At 40.2% G+C, this 22,278-nt stretch overlaps 1 long non-coding RNA gene across 1 annotated transcript; it reads left to right on the forward strand.

Annotated features, from left to right (window-relative positions):
- The first annotated feature begins 963 nt into the window (after positions 1-963).
- Positions 964-15,706, forward strand: LOC119872372. Its single transcript, XR_005360472.1, has 2 exons — positions 964-1,108; positions 15,461-15,706. It is a non-coding gene; the product is annotated as an uncharacterized LOC119872372 (long non-coding RNA).
- The last annotated feature ends 6,572 nt before the right edge of the window (positions 15,707-22,278 follow it).

Here is a 22,278-nt window from a genome sequence, read left to right on the forward strand (position 1 = left end):
GCGTGTTCCACGAAACCGGACGGCGCTCCCGCCGCGCGCGTTTGACCCCGGGTGGGTGGGGTGGGGTGGGGAGGGGAGGGAGGGAGGGAGGAAGGGAGGGAAGAAGAGGGGAGGAGGGGAGGGGAAGAGACGAGAGGGGAGGAGGGGAGGCGGGGCGTGTTCGCGGAAACGGGAGGGCGCTCCCGCCGCGCGCCCCCGGGCGGGGAGGGCGGTCGAGCGCCCCGAGGCGGGTCCGCGTCCGGGGGAGGCTGCAGCCCGGGCGCGGGGCGGGGCGGGGCCGCCGGGAGTGCGAGTGCGAGTGCGGGCGCGGGGGCGGGGGCGGCGGGGCAAGGGCGCAGGCCGGAGGCGGGCCGCCCGCCCCTTTCCCGGGAAGCGCGCCCGCGGGGCCGGGTGACGCCGACCTTCCGTGACCTTGCCCGGCGCTCCCGGGCCCCTCGGCCGCCGCCGTCCCGCGGAGCTGCCCCGCGCGCCCTCGGCCTGCCCTCGGCCTGCCCCGGGTCGGGCCGCTGCTGCGGGGCCTGCGGCGCGGGGTCGCGGCTTCCCGCCGAGGCAGCCGCCCGCCTCCCGTAGTGCGCGGGACTTGCCTTTTTAATCGCCACCGTCCCGGGTTGGTGTGGATCCCTCACCGCTACATCTTGTTAACTTGCTAAACAATGCTTTTTTTTTTTTTTTTTTTCCTGCAAATGCCCTGCAGGCCAACCGCAATCCCATTTTTTTAATCCGGTGCGTTGCTCCGCCAGGCCTGCGGGTTGCACCGCTTTTGCGGAGGCCAGGCACGAGGAAGAAGCGGAAGAAGCGTAGTTTAGGGCCAAATTCCAAGTTACAAGCACCGGGGAAACTCGGAAAAGGGAGAACTCGGTTTGTCCAGGAATCCCCCAAGAAAGCCTTCAAAGACCTGGGCAAAGCAGAGGACTGTTAAAGAAGGGTAGGATGGGGGGGTGGGGGGGAGATGGGTATAATAGGACTAATGCACCTCTGAGTTCTATTATTCTGAACATTTTTCGAGACGATGAAGATGCACAAGAAGATACAAAATCACCCTTGTGCTCATCACGTGGATTTAAACTGTTCCTGTCCACGCGCATGTGGAATTTAGGAAGCAAAACAGGTGAACACGGGGAAAAATAGTTGTTACTTTTGTCATGATTGTTTTATTTATGTGAGTGTTTGGTGTCATTTTGTTTTTGTCAGAATCCTAAATTGAAACATTAGGATACTTCACTTATAAACAGACTTTAGGGCAGCCGCGGTGGTTCAGCGGATTAGGGCCTCCTTCGGCCCAGGGCGTGACCCTGGAGACCTGGGATCGAATCCCACCTGGGGCTTCCTGCATGGAGCCTGCTTCTCCCTCTGCCTGTGTCTCTGTCTCTCTCTCTCTCTCTGAATAAATCAATAGATCTTAAAAAAAAAAAAAAGTAATCTTTACACTCCCCTACAATAAAGGATTTTTTTCTTTAAGAAACAAAGCCAATTATCCTGAAGAATACCTATTTCTGAGTTGTCTGATTGTATTCATTTTTGCTCCTAAACCTTGTATCTTCTATAAACAGCAAGTTCCTGGAGGCTTCAGTAGCTTGCATCAAACATTTCACAAGGAATTTTTTTTTTTTTTTTTTTTTTTTTTATGATAGAGAGAGAGGCAGAGACATAGGCAGAGGGAGAAGCAGGCTCCATGCAGGCAGCCCAACGTGGGATTCGATCCCGGGTCTCCAGGATCGCACCCTGGGCCAAAGGCAGGCGCTAAACCGCTGCGCCACCCAGGGATCCCCACAAGGATGTTTTTTAGGTCCACTGTGTGATGTCAGGTTTATCTCACTGTTAGTAACAATAAGTTTGATCATTTGATTTTTTAGAAAAGATTTCTTTATTCATGAGACACACACAGAGAGAAGCAGGCTCCCTACAGGGAGCCTGGTGTGGGACTCAATCCTGGAACTTGATCCTGGGAATCCATCCTGGGGCTCAATCCTGGGACTTCCAGGATCATGCCCTGAGCCAAAGGCAGAGCTTAACCACAGAGCCACCCAGGCACCCCTGGTCATTTGATTAACACGCTGACAGCTCTGTTGTAAAGGCATGTTGTTCTCTTTGCAATTAAGTAATCTATCGTATTTCTATTCGATATCATGCCAAATAGTATTTCTAAATATTGCTCACATGGTGGACATGGAATCAGCTCTCAAGAAACACTTTTTATATTGGACACTGTTCACAAAACTTTGACTATATTTTTAGGTGAAATGATTCAAATAGCCTGCCAATGTTACTTCATCCCTTGCCATCGCTTCCTAACTAATGGGAATATGACTTTAACCTGGTGGTTAGGTGGTTCTTAACCTGGGACCCTTGAATGAGCTTTAGGTAAAAGTGAGAATCCTTTGGAGGTAAGTGGAAAATTTGATATGTATGCATACATTTCTGAGGAGAAAATGCTCACAGAGGAGAGTAAGAGTATATGAGATGCTGATAGTGTAGTCGATGTGATGGAGAGAGTTGTTGGAGGTTTTCTTCACATTGTTTTTGTTGCCCAATGAAATCAGAAAAAAGGTTATCAGAGAGTGAGGATATGTTGGAAATTTGAAAAAGTGGAAAGAATGAAAAATTATAATAGTACGGACACTCTTTCGTCAGACTTTCCTGGATCCAAGGTCAAGAGTCAGACACTCAACTGAAGTGAGCCATCCAGGCACCCTAGAAAAGGAATTTATAATAATAATACCTCTGCCAGGCCTTTGGGAGTCCTTTAAAGGCTTTATCAACCTTGACATTGAAAAACCAGTTTCCCTTCCCATGACCCTTGTTTTCAGAGCAAAGATCACACTTAAAAATTGCTGATCCCACTTTAAACACTAGATGTAGCTATTTGGCTTAGATCCCAGGAACTAATATTTTATGGTGAGTTTTTTCTCCTAAAGACCTCTTCTACACATGAAAGATTAATCTGTATATTCCTGGGTTTTGTTTTTGTTTTTTTAACCTGCCGGCTCAGAAATTTAAAATGATCAATTTTTGCCAAATAAGAATAGGATGTAAATTCAGATTCTCATTTGGACCACAATAGGTAAAGGAGCTAAGATTCACCAAAAGGTAAAACCAGTCTTCACTTCCTAGTGTATATTCCTCAAGCCAGAAAATAAAAACATGTAAAGGGACAGGGTAGGATTTCTTGGGTCCTCGGAACTGATAGAAGGATGAAGAGAATGCTTGTAAGACCAGATTAGGTGCACAGTGCTTAGTAAATGTTACCTTCCCAGGGAAATCAAGGAGTGGAGCACAGTCCAGAGCTAGAGGGAGAGGACTATCATTGACAGATTTCTTTTCTTTTCTTTCTTTTCTTGTCTTTTTCTTTTCTTTTCTTTTCTTTTCTTTTCTTTTTTTTAGGATTTCATTTATTTATTTGACAGAGAGGCAGAGAGCTGCGGGAATGACAGGCAGAAGGAGGGGAGAAGCTGCCTCGAGGAGCAGGGAGCCTGATGTAGGGCTCATCCCAGGACCTTGGGATTATGACCTGAGCCACCCAGGTGTCCCTATCCTTGGCAGATTTAAAAAAGAAGCTGAATATACCTCAGCCTGAGCAGCAGTCCTAATGGAATTCTTACTTAGGCCAGAAGTCAGAGCAGCATGGTCACAAAAGGTGATCACATGTAAGGTGACTATCAGCAAGGGCCACTTGTACATACCTTGGTTTGTGAGCTAATTTCAGCAGGAAATTAGTCTACTAGAGATGTCAAGTACTGGCTTCTGTCCTAATACCATCCCTTTTTTTGGAAGTCTGCCCTGCCCGCAGTTTGTGTTTGCAAAACAGTTGTGTTCTGCTTTGAATGTGTGGACCTTCCTGCCTCTTGACCACAGTCGTTTGGACCAAAAGATGGGCAGTCTGACGTTAAAGGAAGTCAGTTCATGAGCTGATCAGTTTATCAATGGCCTGGTACAAAAAGATGAATTTAGCTAGTCGGGTTGCCTGTCTGGGGAATTTGAATCAAACAGAGAAAGAGGTATTTGTTGGTAGTGGGCCAATGGGCAATCCAATTAGCTCATTACGTTCATGTGCAAGTTAAAAGTTCTAGAAGAACACAAACCCTGAGCGTTGGAAACCAATGGGTAGAGGAAAATGGAATTCCCATGAAAGGGAGGCAAATAAAAATATCACGTCTTCAGGGCACCTTAGTGGCACAAAGTGTCCAACTCTTGGTTTTGGTTCAGGTCTGATCTCAGGGTCATGAGACAGAGCCCAAGTTGAGCCCTGTGTTGGACTCAGCTCAGAGTCCATTTGAGTTTCTCCCTTTCCCTCTGCCCTTATCTTCGTGTGAGTGCACAGACATTCCCTCTCAAAAAAATAAATCTTAAATAAAAAGATCAGATAGCCAACCTCAGACCTTCAGATAGACATTATTAGACTAGTTCTTTCCAGCACCTGCCTTCCAGTGCAGTTGTCATTAGGTCCTATGGTACTTAGGTGCCTTGTCCAGGTTCCATAAAATCCAGTGTATTTGTATAGGAAAATTCCTTAAAATCGGCTAAGCAGGTCTTATACTTCCTTATAACCAGAAAAACCACAAACCATTTCTCTTTTTCCAGAGAGCTATGCTAATCAAGCTAACTTGTACTTATCTATATTCTTGTTATATAAACTCCTTTGTTGCTATATTTTGGGGCTCTTATTTAGCAGCTTTATTAAGGTATAATTGATGTACAATTAATTCACATTTAAATTGTACAAGTTGATGAGTTGATGACATATTTATACATCTATGAAACCATCACCACAGTCAAGATAGCAAACATTTTCATCACTCCAAAGTTTCCTTATGCCCCTTTGTAATCCATCTTCCTCTTTATTCCTGTTCCCAGGGCAACCACTGATCTATTTTCTGATACTGTATATCAGTTTATATTATTTTACAGAATTTCATATAAATGGAATCATATATTATGTACTCTTTTCTGGCCAGCTTTCATTTACCACAGATTTGAGAGTCTTTTTTTTTAAAGGGTTTACTTTTTTAAAAAAAATATTTTTTTATTTACTCATAAGAGACAGAGAGAGAGAGGCAGAGACACAGGCAGAGGAAGAAGCAGGCTCCTTGAGGGGAGCCTGATGTGGGACTTGATCCCAGGACCCCCGGATCACACCCTGAGCCACCCAGGCATCCCCACAACCTTGGGATTCATTCATATTTAGAGTATCACTAGTTTGGTTTTGGTTTTGTTTTTTGCTGAGTAGTATTTCTTTGGATATAGCACAGTTTATTGATAGACATTTAGGTTGTTTCCAATCTGGTACTGTTATAAATCAAACCACTGTAAATATGTGTCTGCAGAACCAGACACTAATGTAATAGAAAATAAGTGGTTGAATCAACAAAATCAAAAGCTGACTCTTGAAAAAAATAGTAAAATAGATGTGCCTTTAGCAAGACTGATAAATGTTTAAACCATTTTAGAAATTATAGGTGATAATTATGGATTTAGGAAGATTAAAAAATTATTTTTAGTAGAGATTTTAAAATATCACAAGAAAATGCTTATAATGAGTTTTATGCCTCCTTTCTGGGCTCCCGCTTGCCATGGTGGCAACCTTGATATGCAGAATGATGGCCGTGAGCTTATGTACTTGTACCTCCCCCAGCAACCGTATCATCAGCTCAGAGGACCACCCATCCAGCCAGATAAGCATGGCTGAAGTTGACAAGGTGACAGGCAAGTTCAATGGCCAGTTTCAAGCCTCCACTATCTAGGAGGGGCCATTCCCAGGATGGGTGAGTCATATGTCTCCATTCTCTGACTGGTTGGGGCCAAGGCATTGTTTCAAAGAACTTTTGACTGGAGAGGATCACGGATGTGAGATAGTTGTCACAAATCAATAATAACCCCACCCCCAAAGAGTTTTATGCCAATGCATTTAGAAACAGACAAAACATACCTTTCTAGAACTATGCAGATATCAAGAAGAAAAAAATTATACCAAGAGGAAAGAAATAAAAACCTGGAATAGAACATTATCCACCCTCTGAACTATCCTACCTCCAGATGGTTTGTAATAATTCTTTGCTATGTAAATATTTTGAATCTGTAATTCAACATATGGTTCCCATAAGTTTAGCTTTTCTAAATATGATATATTTTTCAAAAAATTTTTTTTATTAGAGACACCTGGGTGGCTCAGGGGTTGAGCATCTGCCTTCAGCCCAGGTGTGATCCTGGAGACCCGGGATCGAGTCCTGCATCAGGCTCCCTGCAGGGAGCCTGCTTCTCCCTCCACCTGTGTCTCTGCCTCTCTCTGTGTGTCTCTCATGAATAAATAAATAAATAAAATCTTAAAAAGTATTTTTTTTATTAAAATAGTTCTTAGAGTCTCAGAATTTACTTTTATCTAATATTTTACCTAATCTAAGGAGCAAGGATCCAAAGTGATAGCAGCAGCCTTCTGGAGAACGAATTAGGGCAAGGCCAGCTGGATTTGGGTGGACTATTGCCTTTAGTTTGGAATATGCGGCTTATAGAGTCCACAGCTGAGCCGGGTTGTTATGGAAGGTTGATATTTGTCAAAGAGATTACCTGTCAAGGGGATTATTAGTGAGTGAATTATATGTCGCTGACAGGACAATTATAAAAGGATAGCCAGAGTCTTCAACTGAGAATCAGTTTTAACTTCCCAGAGAGCTGTGTATATTTGGTTATAGAGATGAAGAGTCATTGACTGTAACCAGGGAGGTCTCATGGATTCAGAAACTCTAAGAGTAAGGTTATAAGTGCCTGAGCCACTGGTATGTCAAAATCATAGTGCAAACAAACCTTATCAAGATCAAAGGACTAACAAAGGCAAGTTTAGGTGAAGGCAAAGTACTAAGAACAAGGAAGATAGTGGAACCGGCACGATGGCCAGTTGTTTTGACAAAGTCTAAATCGACTTATTTTCAAAATAAGAAAGATTCATCTGATTATAAGTACTTACTAATTATTTAAAAATCTCACAAAGGTAAGTATAAGGAAGAAAATAAGCAATGGTTAAAGTTAATATTTTGGTGTGTGGCTTTTAGGTTTTTCTCTGTGCATAGAACACATATATACTCCTAATCTTTTCTTTTACAAAGTTGGATTTTATTACGTATATAATTTTGTACCTACATTTTAGAAATGCAATGGGAGAGGCAAGATGGTGGAAGAGTAGGGGTCTTTGTTTCACCTGGTCGCCTTAATTTAGCTAGAAAACTATCAAATCATCCTGAACACCTAGAAATTCAACCTAAGGTGTAAGGAAAGCACAGCTGGAATGCTGCAAATAGAAAAGTGACCACTTTTTGCAAGGTAGAAGTGCAGAGAAGAGAAACGGAGGGGGTATATCAGAAATTAAATGAGTGGGGGAGGGAGCCTTGGTAATACAGTCCTGGGGATCAAAATGAGGACTTTTTAGAAATCAGCTGCTGTGAACAACTTCCCTGCCTGAAAGGTGCTCAGGGGTGAAGCAGGTCAGAGTCACAGGTGGGGCAGTGGGTGGGGAGGGGTCAGTATTCCCAGAGGCACAGGAAGGACAGAGGTGCCTCAGCTGGCACAGTTCCCAAGCTTGGGGCGAGGAAACAGGTTTAGATCAGTGAGCTCAGGAAAACATTCAGCTTGTTCTTTTTTTTTTTTTTAAGATTTATTTATTCATGAGAGACAGAGACGCAGGCAGAGGGAGAAGCAAGCTCCCCACACGGAGCCCGATGTGGGACTCAATCCAGGATCCTGGACCGCCACCAACTCACCCCCGCCCCCCACCCTGCCCCGAGCCAGAGGCAGACGTTGAGCCACCCAGGCGTGCCAGGTTCAGCTTGTTGCCATAAAGCTTGAAACTTGGCCAGATTGGGTAACTGCTCTCCGTGTTGGGTCCCTGCAAAGGACTGGATTGCAGCAACCCTCTGCCTTCCTCTGGGAGAGGCAGAGGGGGTGCTCATTAGGCCCGGTGAACACTCTCCAAGCCAGGGGCCTATAATGGACAGAAGTGGGGCGACCCTCTGCTTCCTCCAAGAAGGGCAGAGAGGGGGTGCACCTGAGCAGGCAAAGGCTCTCCCTGCTGGAGGCCTACAAATGGCACAAATCAGTGTCTCTGCCTGCGCCTGGGGGGGGGGGGGGGGCGGGGGATCTGAGTGGCCTGGCCCCATAGGAGTCTGTGAGCTTGGGTGCTCACCAAGATCTCTCGGCTCCAGACCTGCAGATCCAGACACGGTCATGTTTTTTTTTCCTTTCACCCTCAAAAGAAGTGCTGAAAGATTTCAGGGAACAAAAACCTCGTGCAACAAACAGCTTATACTGAGCCTTGCCCCCTGGCCAGAGGTGGTGCAACTCCACCCAGGCACAGACCCATAAGAATTAGCACAGCAGGCCCCTCCCCAAGAGGACCAGCTGGACGAACAGGAGAACAGCAAAGTTTAATGACCAAACAGGACTGGAAAACCAGGACTAGAGGAAAATAGTATATAGAAGTTGAGGGTTTTTTCTTATGATTCATTTATTTTTCAACTTAAAAATTTTTAAATTTTTCCTGTCTCAGCTAGTTTATTTTATCAACTTTTTGTCTTTAAGCCTTTTCTTTTTTAACTTTCATATTTTACAATTACATGTTATAGATATATTCTTCATTTTTGGCTTCCTTTCACTGTATTCGATTTTATTTTTGCATATATATGTATATATTTTTGCATATATATGTATATATGCAAAAATATTACATATATTTAATATTTGCTTTCTTTATAGTTTTGGAATTTAGCATCTTCTAACACACAGATCAAAATACACTCAGGACCAAGTGGATAACCCTGTTTTGCACACTCTGTGAGATTATATTCTCTCTCTCCTCCCCCTTCCCCAACTTTTTTTGTTTCTCTTTTTTAAAATTTCTTTTTATTTTTCTTTGTCTTTTTTCTTTTATTTATTAGTTCCTGATCTCTTTGGAATAGTCTAGTGTATATTTTGCTTGGGTCGTGGTTAATATTTTTGACTGCTTGTTCGTACAACCATTCTGCACTGGCCAAAATGACTAGAAAGAGGAATTGACAACAAAAGAATGAACTGAGGTTAATACTCTCTGCTACAAATCTAATAGATATGGATTTAAGTAAAATGTCAGAGATGGAGTTAGGATTACAATTATAAAGTTACTAGTTGGGATTGAAAAAAAATAAAAGACTCTAGAGATTCTCCTGGTGCAGAAATGAGATCTAATCAGGCCGAAGCTAAAAATATTCTGAGATACAGTCTAAACTGGATACTCTAACAGCTAGTGTAAATGAGGCAGAAGAGATAATAAGTGACATAGGAAGGGTGCCTGGGTGGGTCAGTGGTTGAGCATCTGCCTTCAGCTCAGGGCGTGATCCTGGCATCCTGGGATCGAGTCTCACATCAGGTTCCCCACAGGGAGCCTGCTTCTCCATGTACCTATGTCTCTGCCTCTCTCTCTGTGTCTCTCATGAATAAATACGTAAAATCTTAAAAAAAAAAAAGTGACATAGGAGACAAGTTGATGGAAAGGAAAGAAGCTAAGTAAAAGAGAGAAAAACAACTAAAACCCCCTAAGGAGAAGCTCTGAGAAATAAGTGATAGTTTGAGAAAAAAGAAAAATAACATCCAAATTATTGGAATTCCTGAGGGTGTAGAGAGAGACAGGACCAGAAGATAATTTGAACAAGTCATAGCCAAGAACTTCACTAATCTGGGGAAGGAAACAGGCATTCATATCCAAGAAGTAGAGAGGACCCCTCCCAAAATCAATAAAAGTAGATCAACACCCTGACATATAATAGTGAAGCTTGCACATTTCAGAGATAAAGAAGGAGAAAATCCTGAAAGCAGCTCAAGACAAGAGATTCCTAACATACAGAGAAACAAATAATCAGATTAACAGCAGACCTATTCACAGAGACCTGGCAGGCCAGAAAGGGCTTGGATGATATATACAGGGAACTAAATGGGAAAAACATGCAGCCAAGAATACTTTATCCAGCAAGGCTGTTGTTCAGAATAAGAGAGAGAAAAAGCTTCCAGGATAGGCAGAAACAAAAAATATGTGACCACCAAGCCAGCCCTACAGAAAATATTAAGGGGCACCCTGTAAGTGGAGAGGGAACCCAGAAAAACAGGCAATCTGCAGAAACAGGGACTGCACAAGTAATACCATGGCATTAAATTAATATCTTTCAACAGTTATTCTGAACATGAGTGGGCTAAATGCTCTAGTCAAGAGACATAGGGTATCAGATTGGATAAAAAAGCAAGACCCATCCATAAGCAATCTACAAAAGACTCATTTTAGATCTAAAGACTCCTTCAGACTGAAAATGAGGGGGTGGAGAACAATTTACCATGCAAATGGTCCTCAAAAGAAAGCAGGGGTAGCAATCCTCATATCAGATAAATTAGATTTTAAACCAAAGACTGTAGTAAGAGATGAAGAGGGACACTATATCATACTTAAAGGGTCTATCCAACAAGAAGACCTAACAATTATGAATATTTATGCCCCTAATGTGGGAGCAGCCAATTATATCAACCAATTAATAACCAAAGTAAAGAAACACATAGATAATAATACCTTAATAGTAGGAGATTTCAACACTCCACTCTCAGCAAAGGACAGATCATCTAAGCAAAAGTTCAACAAAGAAACAATGTTCTTGAATGACACACTGGACTAGATGGACTTCACAGATACATACAGAACATTCCATCGTAATGCAGTGACATACACGTTCTTCTCAAGTACACATGGAGCTTTCTCCAGAATAAACCACACACTGGGTCGCAAATCAGAGCTCAACCGATACCAAAAGATTGGTATTCCCTGCACATTTTTGGGCCACAATGTTTGCTTTGAAATTTGAACTCAAGAGGAAATTTGGAAGGAACTCAAATGTTTGGAGGTTAAAGAGCCTCCCACTAAGGAATGAATGGGGTCTACCAGGAAATTAGAGAAGAATTAAAAAGATTTTTGCAAACTAATGAAAATAAAGGCACAACTGTTCAAAACCTTTGGGATACAGCAAAGGTGGTCTGGAGATGGAAGTTCATTTCAATACAAGCCTGTCTCAAAAAATTTAGAAAAATCTCAAATCCACAAGCTAACGTTACACCTAAAAGAGATTGAGAAAGAACAGCAAATAAAGCCTAAACCGAGCAGGAGAAGAGAAATAATAAAGATTAGAACAGAACTCAATGAAATAGAGGAGAAGAATAGTAGAACAGATTAACAAAACTAGGAGCTGATTTTTTTGAAAGAATTAATGAGATAGATAAACCCCTAGCCAGACTTATTAAAAAGAAAAAAGACTCGGACACCTGGGTGGCTCAGCAGTTAAGCATCTGTCTTTGGCTCAGGGCATGATCCTGGAATCCTGAGGTTGAGTCCCACATGGGGCTCTGTGCATGGAGCCTGCTTCTCCTTCTGCCTATGTCTCTGCCCCCTCCCTCTCTCTCTGTGTTTCTCATGAATAAATAAATAAAATAAGAAAAAGAAAAAAAGACTCCATAAAATCATGAATGAAAAAGGAGAGATCATGACAAACACCAAGGAAATACAAATGGTTTTAAGAACGTATTATGAGCAATATATACCAACAAATTAGGCAATCTGGAGGAAATGGATGCATTCCTGGAAACTTATAAACTACCAAAACTGAAGCATGATGAAATAAGAAACCTGAACAGACAAATAACCAGCAAGGAAATTGAAGCAGTCATCAAAAACCTCCCAGGAAACGAATCCAGGGCCAGAATTCCCAGGAGAATTCTACCAAACATTTAAAAAAGAAATAATACCTATTCTACTGAAGCTGTTTCAAAAGAGAAATGGAAGGGAAACTTCCAAACTCCATTCTATGAGGCCAGCATTACCTTGATCCCCAAAAAGACAAAGACCCCTTCAAAAATAATTACAAACCAATATCCCTGACAAAAATGGATGTCAAAATACTCACCGATAGGATCCAACACTAGATTAAAGGATTATTCACTACCACTAAGTGTAATTTATTCCTGGGCTGTAAGAGTGGTTCAACATTTGCAAATCAATCAGTGTGATAGATCACATAAGAAAAGAAGAAAAGAAAAGAAAAGAAAAGAAAAGAAAAGAAAAGAAAAGAAAAGAAAAGAAAAGAAAAGAAAAGAAAGAAAAGAAAAGAGAAAAGAAAAGAAAAGAACCATATGATCCTCTCAACTGATGCAGAAAAGGCATTTGACAAAATATAGCACCCTTTCTTGGTTAAAACTCTCAAAGTGTAGGGATAGAGGGAACATACCTCAATATCATAAAAGCCATCTATGAAAAGTTCACAGTGAATATCATTCTCAACGGGGGAAAAACTGAGAGCTTTTCCCTCAAGATCAAGAACACAACAGGGATGCCCACTCTCAGCACTGTTGTTCATCATAGTGCTAGAAGTCATAGCCTCAGCAATTAGATAACAAAAAGAAATAAAAGGCTTTCAAATTGGCAAAGAAGTCAAACTCACTCTTTGCAGATGACATGACACTGTATATGGAGAACCTAAAAGATTCCACCCCCAAATTTTTAGAAGTCCTACAGCAATTCAGCATCGTGGTAAGATACAAAATCAATGCACAGAAATCAGTGGCATTTCTATACACTGATAATTAAACTGAAGAAAGAGAAAATAAAGAATGAATCCCATTTAACTTGCACCAAAAACCATAAGATACCTAGGAATAAACCTAATGAAAGAGGTAAAGGATCTATACTCTAAAAACTACAGAACACTGATGAGTGAAATTGAGAAAGACACAAAGAGATGGAAAAACATTCCATGCTCATGGATTGGAAGAATAAATATTGTGAAAACATCTGTGCTACCCAGAACAATCTACACATTCAATGCAATCGCTATCAAAATACCATGGACTTTTTCACAGAGTTGGAGCAAACAATCCTCTAAGATTTGTATGAAAACAGAAAAGACCCTGAATAGCCAGAGGAATGTTGAAAAAGAAAACCAAAGCTGGGGGCATCAAAATGCCTGACTTCAAGCTATATTACAAAGCTATGATCATCAAGACAGCATGGTACTGGCACAAAAACAGCACATAGATCAGTGGAACAGAACAGAGAACCCAGAAATGGACCCTCAACTTTATGGTCAACTAATCTTTGACAAAGCAGAAAAGACTATCCACTGGAAACAGGACAGTCTCTTCCATAAATGGTGCTGGGAAAATTGGACAGCCACATGCAGAAGAATGAAACTGGACCAATCTTTTACACCAGACACAAAGATAAACTCAAAATGATTGAAAGATCTAAGTGTGAGACAAGAATCCATCAAAATTCTAGAGGAGAACATAGGCAACAACCTTTTTGACCTCAGCCTCAGCAACTCTTGCAAGACATGTCTCTAAAGGCAAGAGAAACAAAAGCAAAGATGAACTATAGGGACTTCATCAAGATAAAAAGCTTCTGCACAGAGAAGGAAACAACCAACAAAACTAAAAGACAACCTACAGAATGGGAGAAGATACTTGCAAATGATGTATCAGATAAAGGGCTAGTGTCCAAAATCTATAAAGGACATATAAAACTCAATACCCCAAACTCAAAAAATCCAGTCATGAAATGGGCAGAAGTCATGAACAGAAGACCTACATATGGCAAACAGGCACATAAAAAAATGCTCCGTATCACTTGTCACCTGGGAAATACAAATAAAAACCACAATGAGATACTACTTTACACTGTTGAGAATAGCTAAAATTAACAAGATAGGAAACAACAAATATTGGCAGGGATGTGGAGAAAAGGGAACCCTTTTATACCTTTGGTGGGAACGCAGACTGGCGTAGCCACTCTGGAAAACAGTATGGAGGTTCCTCAAGAAGTTAAAAATAGAGCCACCCTATGACGCAGCAATTGCTCCACTGGGTATTTACCTCAAAGATACCGATGTAGTGTAATGACGGGACACCTGCACCCCAAGGTCCATAGCAGCAATGTCCAATAGCCAAACTGTGGGAGGAGCCACGATGTCCTTTGACAGATGATGGATAAAGATGTGCTATATGTATACAGTGGAATATTAGCATCAGAGAGGTTGAATACCTACCATTTACATCAACGTGGATAGAACTCAAAGATATTATGCTAAGTGAAATAAGTCAGTTGGAGAAAGGCAATTATCATATGGTTTCACTAGTGTGGAATATGAGAAATAGAGCAAGGGACCATAGGAGAAGGAGGGGAAACTGAACGGGGAAAAATCAGAGAGAAAAACAAACCATGAAAGATTTAACTCTGGGAAACAAACTGAGGGTCGCAGAAGGAGAGGTGGCTGGAGGATGGGGTGGCTGGGTGATGGGCATTAAGGAGGGCACGTGATGTGATGAGCACTGGGTATTATATGTTAGCAAATTTAATGAAAAAAATTTTAATACAAAAAATGTAATAGATCATGAATATTTTTATATGAATATATAATTGTTATCATTTATAGTGTTTCCATCACTTATATGCTACATATAACTTTTTTAAAAAGTAATTTATTTATTTGAGAGAAAGAGTGAGTAAAAGAGAGCAAGCAAGCAAGAGTCCTAGCAGGAGGAATGAGCAGAGGGAGAGGGAGAAGCTGACTCCTCACTGAGCAGGAAGCTTGATATGGGGCCTGATCCCAGGACCCTGGGATCATGATTTGAGCTGAAGGCAGATATTTAGCTGACTCTGCCACTCAAGCGCCCCTGTTAAATATAACTTAATTTTCTAATTCCATATTGTTGTACATGTAGATTAATGTTTTCACTCATATAAGCACTGGCATAATAGCAATTTTAAACTGGCATCACTGTGTACTTGTCCAATTACTTCCTTAGTGTGTATTCCTGAGAGTCATGTACTTCCTCAGTAAAGAGAATAATAAACATTTTAAAGAATTTTGATATAATTTCTTTTTTTTTAAAGATTTTATTTATTTATTCATGAGAGGCACAGAGAGAGAGAGAGGCAGAGACACAGGCAGAGGGAGAACAGGCTCCCTGTGGGGAGCCCGATGGGGGACTTGATCCCAGGCCCCTGGGATCACACCCTGAGCCAAAGGCAGATGCTCAACTGCTGAGCCACCCAGGCATCCCTAATTTCTTATATATATAATGTTTGGTCAGTTTACATTCCCACTAGCCTTGTCAAAACCAAAAATAATATTATTGAGAGTAATAATAGCAAACATCTATTAAATAATTACCAAGTGCCAACCACATGTCAAATAATTTGTTACTAACTTTAATCAATAGCAATTTCTTCCCAGCCTTGCTTATTTTTAGTCTTTGACAAATTAATAGATGAAAATTTGTAGCTAATTCTAGTTTGCACGTTTTGATTAATGATTATATTGGATATCTATATGTATTAATTAATCTGTTTAACCTTTTGATATTTTTCCATTGGAGTAATATCTTTCTTTTGATATTTCTGTTCTTTTTTTCCCAGGCATATATTTGGAAACCCTTTACGTGGCCTACTCTTCAGTTTTCAGAAAAGTGGCAAGACAATAGGACTTTCATGATAAAATCATAGAAGATTATCAAGTTAAAACAGAAGGGACCTTTTATTAGTTTGTCATTAGCTATGTTTATTTTTTAATTTTTTTATTAGTTATGTTTAAAAAAGTTCCATTATTATACACATTATTTTCTGTATGTACATATTAAAAATGTGATCAGTTTTCTGTTACCATATTATGTGAAAAAAACTGGTCAGATTCTCACCAGAATTTGAAAGTATGTCTGGAATAGTCAGGCTAAACTTATAGAATTGGTAGCAAACATAAAATTTATTTAAGGTATCCTGGGGAGCACCATAAAGATATAAGCTGAGTCATCCTCCAGAAAAGCTGTAGCTGAGATATAATAAGAAGCTTATGTAATTGCCAATTGAGAAACATTCCACATGTACTAGATGCTGTGGACAGCAACTAGAAGTTCAAAAGAAAAGGAAAACAAGGTATTTTATCAATCCAGTAGAAGAGAAAAAGAAAAAGAGAAAAGGTTGGTAAATGGGACATGAGAGTAATATGACAGAAATGAGATAAATCTTTCACTAATCACAAAATCACCTTCTAGATATTTTCAGATTTGTTACTTGCAAGAGACATATATAAGACAAAACCATACAAAAGAATAAAAATAAAGAAACGAGAAATACTTGAACATATTTAGCAATAGAGCCCACATTTACAAAGGGCAAAAATAATAGATATATTATAAAACTGACAAATCTGTAATCTCACTAGGAAATTTTAATGTGCTACCATGAGAAATTTTTAAAAGACTTATTTATTTTATGGAGAAAGCACATGCAAAAGTGAGTGGGGGAAGAGGGAGTGGGTGAGGGAGAGAGAATCTCCAGTAGACTGTCTGCTGAGCATGTCTCCTGATATGGTACTCTATCTCATGACCCTGAGATCATGACCTGAGCTGAAACCAAGAATTGGCTGCGTAAGTCAGCCCTGAGTGACCCAGGTGCCCCTTCACCATTAGAAATTAGTAGCTAAATCAGAAAATCATGAATAAAATAGATTAACAACAAAATTAACAAGTATGATCGTATATACCATTGTGTACAACAAATTATATTCTCTTAAATAGGTATGCTTCTAGCAAGACTGAGGAAGAGAAAGTGCATAAACAGTGTTAGAAATAACAAAAGGGATAACTACAGATTTAGTTGGTTTTGAAAAATTAGAGAATGCATGAGAAATTTTATAAGGTTAGAAACAGATAAAACAGAAATCTGTAAGCCACCAAAATTGTATTGAGAAGAAAGTAAACCTGAATAAACTATTCCCCATCCACCCAACCACATTGCTTTAAGACACCAGCTCCAGATATAGGTACATATTTCAAGACACAGCTAATTCCTATCATGTACAAACTATTTCAAAGAATAGAAAAAGAAACCTACTCAACTCATTTTTATTAAGGTAATATTACCTCAATACTAAAACTAGATGAGTAATATAGGAAAAGGGTATCACTATTATGAATGGAAAATTAAATTCAGTAGCATATAAAAAATATGTCATGATGAAGTAGTCTCTGTAATACAAAGATGATTCAAAATCCAAAACTCCATTGTTAAAAGATACTACGTAATTAAAGGCAGAAGAACCAATAATATGCATTTCAATAGATACAGAAAAATAATAATTTAATGTCCATTCATGTTAAAAAACTCTTTTTTAAAAAGATTTTATTTATTTCTTCATGAGAGACACACACAGAGAGGCAGAGAGATAGAGGTAGGCTCCCCGCATGGAGCCCAGTGTGGGACTCGTTCCACGGACCGGGATCATGCCCTGAGCTGAAGGCTGACGCTCAACCGCTGAGCCACCCAGGTGTCCCATCATGTTAAAAACTCTTAGCAGACTAAGAAAAGAAACAAACTTGCTAAAATTTGTTGAAGAGAACTAAAAACCAATATCAAATACCAAATGATGCTGAAACATTAGAAACATTTCCATTAAGATAGAAACAAGATAAAGTTACCTACTGTTAATTCCTTTATTCAGTACTAGAGATCTGAGACTATGTAATGTAATAAGAAAAAGAAATAAGAAATTTAGGAATTGGAAAGAAAAGCTAACACTGTCATTTGCAGATGATGCCATTTCTTACAAAGGAATACTATTAAACAGTCATTGTTCATTTACTGCATGCAAAGCACTAAATATGCTTCAAAATCAACAAAAAAAAAATTGATACCTTTTCTACAAACCAACAATAAGCCATTACAAAACATAACAGAAAAGAAGATACTACTCACGGTAGCACCAAAAAACATAACACAGAAGTAATATAACAAAATAAGTACAAGTTTATTAGGAAGAAAATTACAAAATTGTTTTCCTTAAAGAAACACAAACTTAACCAGGGCCCAAGAATCTTATTGTACAAAAAACTATCTTGGAAAATTGAAAATTTGGGGCCACACTTCCCTGTTGTTGAGGAGAACTTGTGTTGGATCATCACTGATAGAGTGTTTTTCGATGAATTCCCATAAAGCTGTGTCTGCACAGGATTTGTTACTGCCCAGAAAGTTTTTGGGATTGGGTTATAAACTGGTACAATACATACACGTATAATATATAGATTCATTTTCTTAGTCATTACCCCCCTCCATTTCTTTTCCTTTAATTCCCCGATTTAGGTAGTCTGCTGATTTATGTAAAGACAGTACTGCATTATAGCATGTTCTGGCCTATTTTTCAGTCCCGTAAAGCCTCTTCTACTCATGAAAATTGTTCTGATACTGAACTTGACTTTCAGAAACATATGAAGAATGAATGTGTGTAGGCCTTCTGACATCCTCTCAGGAGTACATTCCCAGATTCTTCAGTCTGTCCTGATGGATGTATAGATTTATGGCCACATTTACATTTTCTATACCATTCTGATTATTTTGGTTTTGTTTTGTTTCTGAATAGTCTGTATCATTATCCCCCACTTCCCTGAATTCTGACCCAGCTACCCTTAAGATATCTGCCAGATGTCTGACTCAATCTTGTCCAGGACTTGAAGTAATGAAAACAGCCTAGGGCACCCGGGTGGCTCAGTCTGTTATGTGTCTGTCTTTGGCTCAGGTCATGATCTCAGGCTCTGTGCTCACCAGGGAATCTGCTTCTCCCTCTCCCTCTGCCTCTCCACCCCCCAACAGATGTTCTCTTTCTTTCTCAAATAAATAAATGAAATCTTTTTAAAAAATGGGCACAGGGGTGCCTCAGTGGCTCAGTGGTTGAGTGTCTGCCTTTGGCTTGGGTCATGATCCCAGGGTCCTGGGATCAAGTCCCACATTGGGATCCCCACAATGAGCCTGCTTCTCCCTCTGCCTGTGTCTCTGCCTCTCTCTCTGTGCCTCTCATGAACAAATACATAAAATCTTAAAAAAAAAAAAACCTGAGAACAAACCTTAGAGATATATTTGGAGTTTCCCCTCTGCCTGATTGTGGAGGCTAAAGTAATCTGTCTGTACCTTGTCTCTGAATGTCTAGAAGTTGGCATTGAAATATAACCTCCTAATTGCTTTCATTGTGTATGGGTAAAAATCCTATCTAACTTGTCCTCCTCTGTGTCTGGAGCTGAACATTTCACTTTTGCTTGAATCTGTAGTGTTTGACCATCTCCTCAGCATTTGTTCCCTGAGAAAACCAGAGACCAATTCTAATCCTTAGATAGATGACAATATGCAGTTTTAGCTCAGGCCACTATAACAAAATACCACAGACTGAGTGGCTTATTTTCTCATAGTTCTGGAGCCTAGAAAGTCTGAGATCAGGGTGTCAGCACAGTTGGGTTTTGGTGACACCTCCTCACTTGCAGACAACCACCTTTTTATTATGTACCAGCATGACCATCTCTCTCTCTCTCTCTTTTTAAAAAAGATTTGTTTATTTATTTTAGAGAGAGAGAAAGAGAGTGCATGTGCATACACATGTGAGGGGAGGGGCAGAGGGAAAGGGAGAAAGAGTGGGAGAGAATCTCAAGCAGATGCCCCCCACTGACCATGGAGCTCAACTCAGGGCTTAATCCCATGACCTGAGCTGAAATCAAGAGTCAGATGCTTAACCAACTGAGCCACCCAGGTGCCCCCTTTTCTTCTCTTTTTATGAGGACACTAATCCCATTACGGGGGTCCTAGGACCTCATCTAAATCTAATTATTTCCCAAAGGTCCTACCTCCATACTATTGGTTGTGATCCCAATGAACGAATTATTCTTTGCAAAAATGCCTCTAGCTAAAGGTGAGTCTAGAGGTTAAAATCCAGTCTGGGTTCTGCTAGTTAAGATCTGCATCCTGATGCAGGGAAGGAAAGGGCCTCCCCGCCCTTTGCCCCTTTTTTGTACTTTGCATAAACATACTCTATGGGTTAACAAAAACTTGATTGTCCTGGTATCTTCTTATCAGATTACTCTTGTTTAATTAAACCAGTGTCCTCTAAATGTTCTTGAGAACACAAAATAAATATTTTCTATTTTCTAAGATTTTCTTTTGTTTTTGGCAGAAAAGTAGTCGTGTGAAATTTTATCCTCTTCTTAGTCATAAGAACATTGTTCTCATCTCTTGCTGTACATTTGTATATAAGTTCGTTGGTGTGTGTGTATTTTTTTTTTTTTTTACTGTTTACTGAGGTGTGGCATAGATCCTTTCTCTCATCTCTGAATGTGGAGGGTGAGGTGATTTGTAGAGAGTTTAGGAAATATCCTGGTATGTTTGAGCTTCTATTTCTGTTCTCAAGTCGGTGAAGAAACTGCTTGAGCAGTTAAGGCTGAGTGTCAACAAAAGGGTGTGTGTGTGTGTGTGTGTGTGTGTGTGTGTGTCTTGGGGGGTGTGGGGAATATAGTGGAGAAGATTTATAATGACTTTGAGATTCTGAAAGCAAGAGAGTTAGAGAAACTTTCTTTATTCATATTGACAAGATTGCCCAAATATTGTCTTCCAGGGATTAAAGGATTCCTTACCTATCTCTGCCACCACCTCCTAAATTGGGGCAGCAAGGATGGTTTGACATAGGATCTCATTTTTGTCCTACATTGGATGAGGCTATCTAGTTAAAGGTGAGAAACTCTAGGGGCTGCCCTAGGAGAGAGGTAGAGTAGCAGGTCTTAGAGCAAAGTCTGTTGGATTATACATGCAAAGCCAGATGGGAAACTAGATATAGAGAGAATAGACCATAAGCAGGTAATCAATTCAGTGCCCTAAGGTATAGAGAATCCAACTACCAGGCTTGGGATTCAAAAAGGAGACTCAGGAAAGATTAAGGACTGGGATATCAATAGAAATGAAAAGATCTTTAAATATTTTATTTATTTGGGAGAAAGAGGGGGGGAGAGAGAGAGTGGGGGGGAGGGGCAAAGGGAGAGGGAGAGAATCTCAAGCAGACTCCCCACTGAGCATGGAGCCAGATGAATGTTGGGCTTGATCTATTGACCCTGAGATCATGACCTGAGCTGAAATCAAGAGTAAGATGCTCCAATGGACTGAGACACCCTGCTGCCCCAATAGAAATGAAATTTAAGGAATCATCACCTGATTAACAGTATTTTACCTGCCAGTGTGTGAGCCCTCAAGAGAAAACAGAGGAACAAATTGGATTGGACATTTAACAGTTGGTTAGGGGTCGGACTCTTGGTTTTGGCTCAGATCATAATCTCAGGTGTGCTGGGATCAAGTCCTGCACTGAGCTCTGTGCTCAGTGTGAAGTCTGCTTGGGATTCTCTCTCTCTCTCTTCCTGCCTGTTCCACTTATGCTGTGTGTGTCTCTTTCTCTAAAATAAATTCATAAATCTTTTTAAAAAAGATTATGCTTAAGACCTTATACTTCTATATTGGTCTTTTTCTTTGTAGAAAGTTAAATGTTCTTTCATCTATAGAAAGATAAATAAGAAAGTTTGGAAAAAGTCTATCAAAAGGCTCCTAGGAGGGGTGCCTCGGTGGTTCAGCTAGTTGTGTCTGCCATTCGCTTGGGTTATGATCCCAGGGTCCCTGGATCGAGCCACACATCAGGCTCTCTGCTCAGTGGGAAGTCTATTTCTCCCTCTCCTTTTGCCCCTCCCCCTGCTTCTGCTCTGTGTCAAATAAATATATAAAATATTTTTTAAAAAAGGCTTCTAGGATTCAGAATTCTTGCTATGTAAGTCTCCCCATAGAATATGACTAAAGACAGTTAATAGCTTTCTTTCTTTTTTTATTAGCCCCAGTGCTACTTCCCCAATATAGCTTACTATCTCTTACCTGGACTACGAAAATAACTTACCTAAAAAGTTTTTTTTTAATAATTCCTATTAGGTAATTCTGTTGTTGCCTCAATGGGACTATAATATGTTTGGCAGAGAAATGACAAAAGACAGAGGATTCAAAGTTTCACCAATGCCCAAGTATATAAAGCCATTATCCAAAGTCAGAGACAATCATGATGTTTCCAGGCTTTTGGAGGGACTTCTGTCTGGAAGCATGCTTGTTTATCTTATGCTTTTTGGAAATATCTCCATATACCCTCATATTCCATCTTTTGGTGATGACCATTGAGTCTTTCCGTCAGTTACATCACATTTTCTTTGTGATAATCATACAATAATACATTCACATGGTAAAAAAACAACAACAACAAAAAACTTCAAACAATACAAGAGAAAAAGTAATTCTTCCATCTATTTAAGCACTTGCTTCCATTCCCCCAAAGCAGCCACAGTAACCACCAGTTTCTTGTGTATCCTTTCAGATATTCAACACATATCTGTTTCTAAGTATCC

The sequence above is a fragment of the Canis lupus genome, chromosome 6 (genome assembly GCF_011100685.1).
Source record: "Canis lupus familiaris isolate Mischka breed German Shepherd chromosome 6, alternate assembly UU_Cfam_GSD_1.0, whole genome shotgun sequence".
Taxonomy (NCBI): domain Eukaryota; kingdom Metazoa; phylum Chordata; class Mammalia; order Carnivora; family Canidae; genus Canis; species Canis lupus.